The sequence below is a fragment of the Hemibagrus wyckioides genome, linkage group LG08, assembly GCF_019097595.1.
Source record: "Hemibagrus wyckioides isolate EC202008001 linkage group LG08, SWU_Hwy_1.0, whole genome shotgun sequence".
Lineage (NCBI taxonomy): Eukaryota > Metazoa > Chordata > Actinopteri > Siluriformes > Bagridae > Hemibagrus > Hemibagrus wyckioides.
In genome coordinates this window covers 27388851-27402986 of record NC_080717.1, presented here as the reverse complement: position 1 = coordinate 27402986, position 14136 = coordinate 27388851, and the positions used below count along the sequence as shown (strand labels likewise).

Here is a 14136-nt window from a genome sequence, read left to right as displayed (position 1 = left end):
CAGAAATATAAAGATGTTCTCAGGCAGCCATTTAGGCTTTAAGCATAAGTCTGTCTAACTGTACATTTACTGTGGATTATTCTACACCTCACTAATTTACCCTGGAGTTCGGCTCCATTAAATTCCTGACAGCGCAGCTCTCGTAACATTTACATCATCTGCCATGTGCAGGAATGGGTGATGTCTTTGTAAGAAAGTCGATTACAGAAAAAAAACACACATGAATATTCAAATTTGGGGGCTTGAGTCCAAAGGTCATGTCAATATTTATGCAAGGAAATGTATAAATATTCATAATATTCATGATTTGTAATAAATAAATAAATAAATAATTATATATAATAATCTAATAATATATAATAATCATAGAAATAATAAATAAATAAATAAATAAATAAATAAATAAATAAATAAATAAATAAATAAATAAATAAACTTTCATATAGCACTGTATAACATTTATTATATTTACAAGAAAAAAAAACAATAATTAAAAAAAAAAATTAAGAACAAGATTCAGGAATAAACTGCCATCTTTATTTTTCAGATTATTTTTTGTCAATTCTAAGCATTAAAATTTCCAAGCTTAAATACATGTGCACAGACACAAAATGATCTTTAAAAGAATAAAAAGATTTTAAGCTTAAAAATAGTGCAATATGTCAAGGTTGTATCGTATTAGATTTGTTTTTTTGTAATGGCAAGACGAAACAGAAATAATAAGTCTGTAAATAGTAAAGAAGCAATGAGAGAAAAACAGAATAAAAGTAAATGAAAGAACAAAACAAAACAAAGGAAACTTCAAAAGTCTGAGAGCAAATGAGTAAATAAGCGAAGAGATATTTGGAAATGTGGAAACATTTTGGAAAATGTTGCAACATTTCCAGACATTCCAGAAATTCCAGAAATTTGAATGAATAAAATTTAACCAAACAAATTAGAAGTAGAATTGAATTACATCCAGTTTTATCAGGGTAGAGCTGCATATCTATACAGACTTGCGCTGAATTATTTAAGCATTAAGTCCAGGTCAAAATCAGAAATCAGAAACTGATCCTTTTTGTTTTTTTTTGTACATCTTTTATGCGTTCCAGTAAACAGGTGTTTTCTCCAGCAGGATTTTATCGATGACTTGTTCATAGCCTTGAAAGCAATGAATTGTTCATCTTATTCACTGTAAAACCACTCAGAGCTGAGGAAAACACTCAGAATCAGAATAATCTACACATTTAATGCCTCGAATCGAGCAATCTGCTCGAGGAAGGGCCGTTTTATTCTTCCTCACACACGGAGTAAACAGATCATCTTAAACGGAGGGTGTCATTTTACTGTATGATATCCGGACACACGATGCCATGATCAAATTTTCTTCTCCCTAAGTGACATTTCCACTGAAAGTGTAGCATCGTTTGTTATGAGAAGGTGGCGTAATGTGAATGTAATATTGATTTAAGTGGCTGTACCCTGCGAGCTTTCGGCGGATTTAATGTGGATTTATGGAGGGCACCGTGTCCGTTGTGCGACTGATGAAATAATGATGTCATACGTCTGCGCCAAGAAAACTGTCATCGGAATGAACCGAGGAGCAATTACTCAGAATTAGACCCTTTAACTCCTCGCTGTATTATTGGAGCTCATTACTGATTTCTATTATAGTTTTTTTTTCTTTCTTTCTTTCCTGTCTGCCACAAATCGCCGGCGGGTTCAGTGAGCCTCGGAACAAGATTATTTTGTGGACGTAATAAAGTTCCTGGCTTTTCAGAACAGACTCTGATTCTCTCCAGACAGCATTTTGGATTGCAGAAATAATTTATTTTAAATATAGCTTGCTTTTAAAACACACACACACACACACACACAAGCAAAGATGGCAATATAAGCATTTTATTTTCATTCTAAATCACATGAATATGATCTGTGTATGTTGCATTTATTCATTTTTAATCGCTTCCACATCCCACACAAAGAGATAAAAAAAAACTCTCAAATGTGAATAATCAGCATACAGCCTAAAGGTTTGATCTGGAATTGCAAGACAATTCTACTTTGTTTAAGATGTTACTCTGGTACATTTTTTTGTTTTCATAAACGATGCAATCCGAACGAGATCAGCAGCTTCAGAAATAAACATAATGGGCCTCACAAGTTGGATACAAAGTTGTTGTTATTTTCATTTGTATTCCACTCACACTTTAGCTGTCCAGCTGCGATGGCCGAGTGGTTAAGGCGTTGGACTCGAAATCCAATGGGGTTTCCCTGCGCAGGTTCAAACCCTGCTCGCAGCGTGAGGTGAATTTTAGGGTGGTGTTATCTCAAGAGGTTAAGACTTTGGTTGATGATTGGAAGATTGAGGTTTAAGCCCCAGAAATGCCAAGCTGCCACCATTGGGCCCTTGAGTCTCCTGCTCCAGGGGTACTGCATCATGGCTGACCCTGTGCTCTGACCCCAACCCTCCAAGGATGGGAAATGCGAAGACAGAGTTTTACTGTGCAGTAAAGGCAACTTAACTTCACGGCTATGTAAATGTACACATAAGAAGACTAACTAATGTAAAACCTCGACTTGGTTGATGCCAATATTCATATAATCTGCATGTTTCTACACCAATCAGCCATAACCTAAAACTTGTGCCTAATATTGTGTAGCTTGTGCCATCAAAACAGCTCTGAGCCATCCAGGCATGGACTCCACAAGACCTCTGAAGGTGTGTGTGGTATCTGTCACCAAGACATTAGTGGCAGATACTTTAAGTTCTATAAATAGGGACTTGTTGGTCCAGCAGGTCTCATAGTCATTCGACCATCACCTTGACCTCTCAGAATGTTCCTCAAGCCATTCCTGAACAATTTTTTTGCAGTGTAGCCTGGAGCATTATCCTGCTGAAAATGGACACTGCCATTAAGTTCCCTTTGTGGAGACAAAACAGGTCTAGATTTTCCGATTTTGCTCAATTGGATCGAGATCTTGGGAAATTTGGAGGCCAAGTTAAGTCATTTCTATCCATTCAAAAGTAGTCCAAGGAATGACAGCCAGTGACCCAGTAACAGGGTCATGAAGATGTGGCTAGCCCCCTGGTCTGATCCAAAAGAAGAGCTACTATAGTGCCGGCAGTGTGATGCCTTGGGAAACCTTGGGACCTGTCATTCATGTGGATTTTACTTTGACACCTTCGTTAGCATTGCTGCATATGCCTGAACAGCTGAGACACTGGCTGTCTTCAACTGACGTCTAAAGGTCTATATCTTCCTGGAATTAGGAACTAAAACCTAAAAAATGTTCTTGGTATTTTTAGTATGTGACCTAGTGAACCAGTATCAGGAAATGTTCATTGGTAGAGACATCAAAGCACATCTGTAAGTCAGTCTGGATATTAGCGTATGTCAAATACCATAAATGTAAATGTCAGTGTAAATATAGGTACATCCTTTCATGGCATCAGTATTCCTTAAGATCAATGGCCACATTCAGCAGGATAACGCTTCCTACCACACTGCAGATACTGGTCAGAAAAGAGTCCAAATTCTCAACCACTCAATTCAATCAAATCAAAAGTACATGGAATATAAGAAATTTGAGAATAAATTTTGTATTTTATTATATTTATAGTTTTAGCAAGAGGTGTTTTGTGGTTTTTATTACAAACACCTCCTCATGCTAGTTAGGGATATTCTGTGAAAAATAGTTTTACATTGAATATAGAATATGCAAAAAAGAAAGAAAAAAATAAAAACCTTCAAATTAAGACACATAAAACAAATCATTCAATTCTGAAAAAAGAAATAAAATGAGTAAATGAAGCTATTTACTAATCGTCCTCTCTTGCTATACATCAGTAATTGACATCATCACGCTTTTGTTAGGATCGTATACGTCAATAATTCTACACACTCCGTGACGCTCTCAGCTCTCCCTGCTACAATTGTTGACGTACGTTTTAAGCTAAGGTCGCCAAATCTGAATTTGGTCCTCCGAGCTAAGCGACAGTTGTCTGTGTGCCCACATGGCCGCGTTTTCAAGACAGTAAATACATTTAAAAAGCAGCAGGTCTGGCTAAATAAAAAACAACAACTTCCTATTAAAGAAATGTTCTTTTAACTCCACATGGAGGCTGATATGGACATGGATCCCATGCTGCTAACAAAATGATGGAAGACAGAGAAGCCAGCGTGGAGGCAGACGATGCCGTGGAATAATTTCTAATATCTAATCTGTTTGTCTTTGTGTTCCACAAATGTTATTCATGGTCTCTGGGTGGATCGTCTGAAGCTGAGACCAAAACTAAACCACACCATAGTGACAGGGGTGTGTGGGGGAATAAACAAACCGTATACAAAACAAAATAAATACTACATACGTTAGACTTTGTGATTGGACATTATTGCATTTCTCTTGGATTTATCCGCTGATCGGAATATTTCATTTTTAGGGTTTAGTTGCTTAAAAGCTTAAAAAAAGCAGTTATAAAGCAGTTATAACATGACACGTAGCATGTATTCAGCACATAACAGCATTTTCTTCTAAAAAAAAATATAATCTCTCAGCAGTCATTAAGGGACGTTCACTTAAACGGCTAGCTCTGACAGTTAGCTCTGATAGGAATATTCCATTTTTGGGGTTTAGTTGCTTAAATGCTTAAATAAAACAGTTATAAAGTTGCCTGTTATAAAGTTGTAGACATGTAGGGTTGCCAGATTGTCTGTTTTCAGACAGTGGATCAATGTCACTGTTTAAAAGCCAAGCCTATTAGCTTTCGGAAAGGATTGTGTATTTTATTCACAGAAGAGTTTGAGTAAAAAAAAGCCCATTATTTAATCACACAATCCCCTTTAAATCTTTATATTTTACAATTTGACCTCTGATATTTTTATTCAAAGAAGAATAATTTAAAGGTGTAGGTCTTATACTCTGGAGTGGCAGATAATTTTAGTGTATTATTTTCTTTTTAATCGGGTCGTAACCTTACCTACATTAGCATAGACTTAAAAGTTTTTTGCAGATTGTGCACTGAGAGCTACAATTATTATGCACCGTTCTTTAGAATTGATCTGCGTTTTTACTGGGTATGGCACAGGGTCAAGTCACCTTACCATACGGAGAACTGTGTGTGTGTCTGTGTGTGTCTGTGTGTGTGTGTGTGTGTGTAATTAGCCCCTTCTCACCTCAGCCTAAGTGCCGATTCATGGCTTAGTAGGATTTATCTCATCTAAGCCCATCAGTCACTGTCAGAGCTAGCCGTTTAAGTGAACGTCCCTTGATGGCTGCTGGGAGAATTTTTTATTTATTTATTTTTTTTTTAGAAGAAAATGCTGTTATGTGCTGAATACAGGCTAGGTGTCAACCAGGTTTAACCTTCGCATATCAAATCAGTGTTCAGAAGAAGAGATTTCTATAATATTCGCTGAATTTCTTCAGTCAGCTTCAATAAATCATCGGCTCAGAGATGAAGCTCATCTCTCTGTGGCACCACAGACTGTAACATCCAGCCAATCAGGATAAGGAGGAGGGTCTAATTGGATGTCAATCACGTTGGCTGAGAATTCATTCATGTTGCCTGGGAATTCAGAAAGTCAAGAGTTCAGGGTTCAGGTCAAGTGGTCAAGTGTATCTTAGAGGTCTAGGTTTATGTTTAAAAAAAAAACTTACACATTTTCTTTTCTCTCTAATTCTTTTACAATACAATTATTTTTCCCCCAATGGAGAAACTCTTCAATAGGCAGTGAATTTTTTATGATATTTACATCCTAATTAATACGCAATTGCAAAATTAGTACCTCTATCAAAATTAGTACCTCTATCTATCTATCAAAATTAGTACCTCTATCTATCTATCTATCTATCTATCTATCTATCTATCTATCTATCTATCTATCTATCTATCTATCTATCTATCTCGGCATACAAATTTAATTCACTCTGGAGGCGAGTTCTTAATTTGTATTGTGAAGCGAATGTTCCCATCAGAAATAATGTAAATGCAGATAATCCGTTCCAGCCGCCCAAAATATGACCAATATGAAGCGTATGTAAACTGTATGGCTGCTTACAAAGAACTGACCCAAGCCAAACATTCCATGTCAAGGCTCCTCACAGGACATCATGCCACCAAGCTTGGGCTAAAAATAGAACAAACCGCCCACGCCACCAATCTGTCAACAAAAAAACACCCCAAAAATCACCTAGCTTTTAAACACATGCCAAAGGCGACGTTGGTATTGTGGGTATCATTGACTGGAAAAAATTTGCTTGGCTTGGCTTGGCGTTCCACTGACCCAAACAAGTACACGCAACTTAGCGTTCGGTTCGTTTATATGCCGATGCAAATGTCTGTCAAAATTTTAATTCTTTATGCGAAAAAATTTTTAAGGCAGGGCATTCGTATGCCAAGTTTCCACTGTATTAACACTAACAGTAACAACATTATTTCATTTGCATGTTTTTTAAGGTAGTTTTTTGTTATACTCATAAACTTTTGAATCCTTTTTGGACATTTGATCCCCAAACACACCATGGATTAAAACATATCAGAAACTAACATTTGTGGATCTTCCTTCATTCCGGTGAAGCTGCCCCCAAACCGCTGAAATTATTGCGGTGGCTCCACGATCAATACACGTCTGATGCTTCAGTCAGTAACAGGATTGCAATTCTGCTCTGAAAGTTATTTTAAATCTGTCATGTTGAAATGCTTGTGGCACAGGAAGGGAAAGGGATAAAGTGACATGAGAGAAAAAAGGGGTCTGAAAAAGTCGACGAGGGTTTTGTTGTAGCTTGAACTCTGGCGCAGTTTTAAATCCTTTCTGCACCGTTATGGAGTTATGGGATTAATGCTTAGATTTTAGACGTAAAATATTCATCTGTTCTGGATTCAGCTCAGGAAATGATCCCGTGCCTTTCTTCTAGTAACAAATCACTGAAAACTGATTAAAAAGTAAAAAAAAAAAAAAACTAGTCTTCCAAAAGTACTATGTTAATGCATTAACTCTTTATCCCAGAAGCCAAAAAAGAAAATTTGCTCCTGTTGTCTCGTGTCCATGTTCAGTACTGAGTGTCTTTGTCATGTCCCACTCCATAGTGGTGGTTAAAATGAAGCTCATATGAAAGTGGACACTCAGGACTTTGTTGTGTTTCAGAAGGATTTCTGATTTTAGCTAGACTACTAGGGGAGATATACTTTCATAAAAAAGTTCCATAAAAACAAAAATTCTTTTCACACAAATGTTTGTATCTTCATAGTAAATGATAGTAAATCTATCTGAGATGCTCCAAGTATGTGTGCATCTAAAATTCAAAGGTGTTTATGTGTCATCTTCAGCACTAAAATTCTGATATCCAACAAAAGGGAAAAACACACATCTAAAACACACTGAAAGCCAACATGAGTCCTGACTCACTTTATACATCGTACATCGTTCATTACTTTACACTCATTGAAAATGTCTGATGTCTGATGTCTCCAGTGTTTCTGGAGCATCTGGACTGTTCGGCCATCCTCGCTAGAAATCCAGCTTCCCTGGTGAAGTAAATGCAAGTGAAGTAATGAGAGATTAGAGACAGGAAAAACAGCTAAATTACACAAGTTGGTCTCCAGAGGCCCCTAGAAGTGACCTGGAGCCTCCTCCTCCTCCTCCTCCTCCTGTGTCCTGTTGATTGACGTTTCTAATCTCAATGCAGAGCTCTTTTTGTTTTTGCAGCTGCTCACACGCTGAAGCCTGACTGGACCGGGCCGAAACCGTTTCCATGGTAATTAAGCATGCACAGCTGCGGCGGTTCTTCCGATGGACAATAGCAAGATGAGCAGACTGACCTTCAGTAAATAAATCAGTCGTCTTCTTTGGCCAATCGAACACGGTGCTGGGAACGAGGGAACGAGGGAACCGTGCCAGAACGGGCGGAATATGCTTAGGGGATTTCGTGACAAGAAAGAAGTAAAGAAATGAAGGAACTATGTGTGGACGTATGGATAGTGTGTACACATGGGGTCATAGACCAGGGGTATGTAAACGTTTCACAGCTGGGAATTTCTTTATGTGTGGAAAAACTTTCACACAACTCTTTACAAGAGAAGCACAGACTGGAGTTTATGGGCAGGCCAGTATATTTATTTATTTATCTGGACCATTCGAATTGTTTATTCTTTAATAGGGTCAAAAGGGTTTTTAGAACATGTGTTCTTAAATTTTGTACAACTTTTGTTTTGAAGGTGCTTTAGAAAGAAAATGTCGATAATAACAACATTTTTCCTAGTGGTTTAAAAAGTTCATGTTGGATTTGACATTTAATTTTAATTTCATTTGGAACGTTGATGTATAGCTTTTCTGAGCTTCATAATACTGGGAAAATAGATACTAATGAAATAAAATTTCAAACCCATTCAACTAAAGTGACCAGTCCAAAAGAATAAATAAATAAATAAATAAATAAATAAATAAATAAATAAATAAACAGATAGATAATCAAAGAAACCAACAGACCAACAGATAGACAAAAGAATACATAAAATAAAATACAATAAATAAATAAATAAATAGTTTGCCTTTATTAAATAATACAGTGTATTTTAATTATTTAAATAAATGACTTAAAAATGATTATGTATTGAATTTTGCCTTTATTTTGAATTGACCATGAACAAATTATTTCCTGTCACGGCATAAACCTACATGCCCTGATTTAATGTGTAATAATAATACTAATATTAATAATATAATTCTATTGACCCACGCAAACATGTTCAACATTTATTTTCCTGCTGGTGCTTTGTACAAAACACAATCAACTTAATTACAACCCGCTTCCACTCAGGAGACTTCGGCATGTTTATCCTATATTGATATTGAGATACTGATAATTAAATCAGCAGACATTCGTGTGTTAATTAATAATATTAGCCTCTAAGCAGTATATTAAAAAACATGCCATGTATATGGATTATATTTCCTACATGTATCATTCTGAGCTCGACTTTTAATGCCTTTCAAAAGCAAATGAATCCACATCCAGGTTTAAAAGCAAATCAGTGTTTAGACATTAATCCATTATTAAATAGCCACAAATATCTTCTGTCAAGACAGTGACATATTAATCATAATAAATTGATATAAATCATAGGACTTTCTCCTAGGCTTTCGGGAAGTAAAAGAATCTGGCTTTATCGAAGACATTAGCAGGATTAGACACTGCTGACAGCTTGACATATGAATGAGAGAGAGGATATAGCATCCATCCTTCAAGAAGAGCTAACAATAAAGCAGAAATGGAAAAATCCCGGCCTATCAGTGATGGTCCTGAGTCATCTGTTGAGATTTTGTTAGTCAAAGAAACAGAGCTGCTACTCAACACATAAACCTGCCATTCTGTAGCATGTAGTATGTTTAATTAGCATGGAGGAATAATATGCTAGCTAATAGAGCATTAGACTGAGCTTAGACCACGAGCTTTCATAGAATAGGAATAGTCATAGAAATGGTCAGATCTTCCACCTCTGTGAACTCCAACTCCCAGCATGCAATGCAGTTCACAAACATGTTTTCCTGTACCCCTGTACACAGCATTGTAGACAATCACTGACATTCTGATTATACTCACCCGTGTCTAATCACACTAACCTGTGTCTAATCACACTAACCTGTGTCTAATCACACTAACCTGTGTCTAATCATACACACACACACACACACACACATGCACTCACCTGTGTCTAATCACACACTCACCTGTGTCTAATCACACTAACCTGTCTAATCACACACACACACACACACACACACACACACACACACTCACCTGTGTCTAATCACACTAACCTGTGTCTAATCATACACACACACACACACATGCACTCACCTGTGTCTAATCACACACTCACCTTTGTCTAATCACACTAACCTGTCTAATCACACACACACACACTCACCTGTGTCTAATCATGCTCACCTTTGTCTAATCACACACACACACACACTCACCTGTGTCTAATCAACACTCACCTGTGTCTAATCACACACACACCTGTGTCTAATCACACTAACCTGTGTCTAATCACACACACACACTCACCTGTGTCTAATCACACTAACCTGTGTCTAATCACACACACACACTCACCTGTGTCTAATCACACTAACCTGTGTCTAATCACACACACACACTCACCTGTGTCTAATCATGCTCACCTTTGTCTAATCACACACTCACCTGTGTCTAATCACACACACACACACACACCTGTGTCTAATCAACACTCACCTGTGTCTAATCACACACTCACCTGTGTCTAATCACACTAACCTGTGTCTAATCATACACACACACACACACACACACACACATGCACTCACCTGTGTCTAATCACACACTCACCTGTGTCTAATCACACTAACCTGTCTAATCACACACACACACACACACACACTCACCTGTGTCTAATCATGCTCACCTTTGTCTAATCACACTATCCTGTGTCTAATCACACACACACACACTCACCTGTGTCTAATCACACACACACACACTCACCTGTGTCTAATCACACTATCCTGTGTCTAATCACACACACACACACTCACCTGTGTCTAATCACACACACACACACTAACCTGTGTCTAATCACACACACACACACTCACCTGTGTCTAATCACGCTCACCTGTGTCTAATCACACACTCACCTGTGTCTAATCAACACTCACCTGTGTCTAATCACACACACACCTGTGTCTAATCACACTAACCTGTGTCTAATCACACACACACACTCACCTGTGTCTAATCACGCTCACCTGTGTCTAATCACACACTCACCTGTGTCTAATCACACACACACACACACACTCACCTGTGTCTAATCAACACTCACCTGTGTCTAATCACACACACACCTGTGTCTAATCACACTAACCTGTGTCTAATCACACACACACACTCACCTGTGTCTAATCACACACTCACCTGTGTCTAATCACACACACACACACTCACCTGTGTCTAATCACACACACACACACTCACCTGTGTCTAATCACACACACACACACACACTCACCTGTGTCTAATCAACACTCACCTGTGTCTAATCACACACACACCTGTGTCTAATCACACACACACACACACACACTCACCTGTGTCTAATCAACACTCACCTGTGTCTAATCACACACACCTGTGTCTAATCACACTAACCTGTGTCTAATCACACACACACACACTCACCTGTGTCTAATCACACACTCACCTGTGTCTAATCACACACACACACACACACTCACCTGTGTCTAATCACACACACACACACTCACCTGTGTCTAATCATACACACACACTCACCTGTGTCTAATCATGCTCACCTTTGTCTAATCACACACTCACCTGTGTCTAATCACACTATCCTGTGTCTAATCACACACACACACACTCACCTGTGTCTAATCACACACACACACACTCACCTGTGTCTAATCACACTATCCTGTGTCTAATCACACACACACACACTCACCTGTGTCTAATCACACACACACTCACCTGTGTCTAATCACACACACACACTCACCTGTGTCTAATCACACACACACACACTCACCTGTGTCTAATCACGCTCACCTGTGTCTAATCACACACACACCTGTGTCTAATCACACTAACCTGTGTCTAATCACACACTCACCTGTGTCTAATCACACACACACACACACACACTCACCTGTGTCTAATCTCACACACACACACACACACTCACCTGTGTCTAATCACACACACACACTCACCTGTGTCTAATCAACACTCACCTGTGTCTAATCACACACACACCTGTGTCTAATCACACACACACACACACACTCACCTGTGTCTAATCAACACTCACCTGTGTCTAATCACACACACACCTGTGTCTAATCACACTAACCTGTGTCTAATCACACACACACACTCACCTGTGTCTAATCACACACTCACCTGTGTCTAATCACACACACACACACACACTCACCTGTGTCTAATCACACACACACACACACACACACTCACCTGTGTCTAATCACACACACACACACACTCACCTGTGTCTAATCACACACACACACACACACACACTCACCTGTGTCTAATCACACACACACACACACTCACCTGTGTCTAATCACACACACACACTCACCTGTGTCTAATCACACACACACCTGTGTCTAATCACACTAACCTGTGTCTAATCACACACACACACTCACCTGTGTCTAATCACACACTCACCTGTGTCTAATCACACACACACACACTCACCTGTGTCTAATCACACACACACACACTCACCTGTGTCTAATCACACACACACACACACACTCACCTGTGTCTAATCAACACTCACCTGTGTCTAATCACACACACACCTGTGTCTAATCACACACACACACACACACTCACCTGTGTCTAATCAACACTCACCTGTGTCTAATCACACACACCTGTGTCTAATCACACTAACCTGTGTCTAATCACACACACACACACTCACCTGTGTCTAATCACACACTCACCTGTGTCTAATCACACACACACACACACACTCACCTGTGTCTAATCACACACACACACACTCACCTGTGTCTAATCATACACACACACTCACCTGTGTCTAATCATGCTCACCTTTGTCTAATCACACACTCACCTGTGTCTAATCACACTATCCTGTGTCTAATCACACACACACACACTCACCTGTGTCTAATCACACACACACACACTCACCTGTGTCTAATCACACTATCCTGTGTCTAATCACACACACACACACTCACCTGTGTCTAATCACACACACACTCACCTGTGTCTAATCACACACACACACTCACCTGTGTCTAATCACACACACACACACTCACCTGTGTCTAATCACGCTCACCTGTGTCTAATCACACACACACCTGTGTCTAATCACACTAACCTGTGTCTAATCACACACTCACCTGTGTCTAATCACACACACACACACACACTCACCTGTGTCTAATCTCACACACACACACACACACTCACCTGTGTCTAATCACACACACACACTCACCTGTGTCTAATCAACACTCACCTGTGTCTAATCACACACACACCTGTGTCTAATCACACACACACACACACACTCACCTGTGTCTAATCAACACTCACCTGTGTCTAATCACACACACACCTGTGTCTAATCACACTAACCTGTGTCTAATCACACACACACACTCACCTGTGTCTAATCACACACTCACCTGTGTCTAATCACACACACACACACACACTCACCTGTGTCTAATCACACACACACACACACACACACACTCACCTGTGTCTAATCACACACACACACACACTCACCTGTGTCTAATCACACACACACACACACACACACTCACCTGTGTCTAATCACACACACACACACACTCACCTGTGTCTAATCACACACACACACTCACCTGTGTCTAATCACGCTCACCTGTGTCTAATCACACACTCACCTGTGTCTAATCACACACACACTCACCTGTGTCTAATCAACACTCACCTGTGTCTAATCACACACACACCTGTGTCTAATCACACACACACCTGTGTCTAATCACACTAACCTGTGTCTAATCACACACACACACTCACCTGTGTCTAATCACACACTCACCTGTGTCTAATCACACACACACACACACACACACTCACCTGTGTCTAATCACACACACACACACACTCACCTGTGTCTAATCACACACACACACACACTCACCTGTGTCTAATCACACACACACACACACTCACCTGTGTCTAATCACACACACACACACTCACACACACACACTCACCTGTGTCTAATCACACACACACACACACTCACACACACACACTCACCTGTGTCTAATCACACACTCACCTGTGTCTAATCACACACTCACTTGTGTCTAATCACACACACACACACACACACACACACACTCTCCTGTGTCTCATCCCACACTCATCTGTGTCTAATCACACTAACCTGTGTCTAATCACACACATGCTCACCTGTGTCTCATTCCACACTCACCTGTGTCTAATCACACACACACTCACCTGTGTCTAATCACACACACACACACACACCTGTGTCTAATCACACTC

At 39.3% G+C, this 14136-nt stretch overlaps 1 non-coding gene across 1 annotated transcript; it reads left to right on the top strand.

The window, feature by feature from the left end:
- The first annotated feature begins 2203 nt into the window (after positions 1-2203).
- Positions 2204-2285, top strand: trnas-cga (transfer RNA serine (anticodon CGA)). Its single transcript has one exon. It is a non-coding gene; the product is annotated as a tRNA-Ser (tRNA).
- Positions 2286-14136: the final 11851 nt, after the last annotated feature.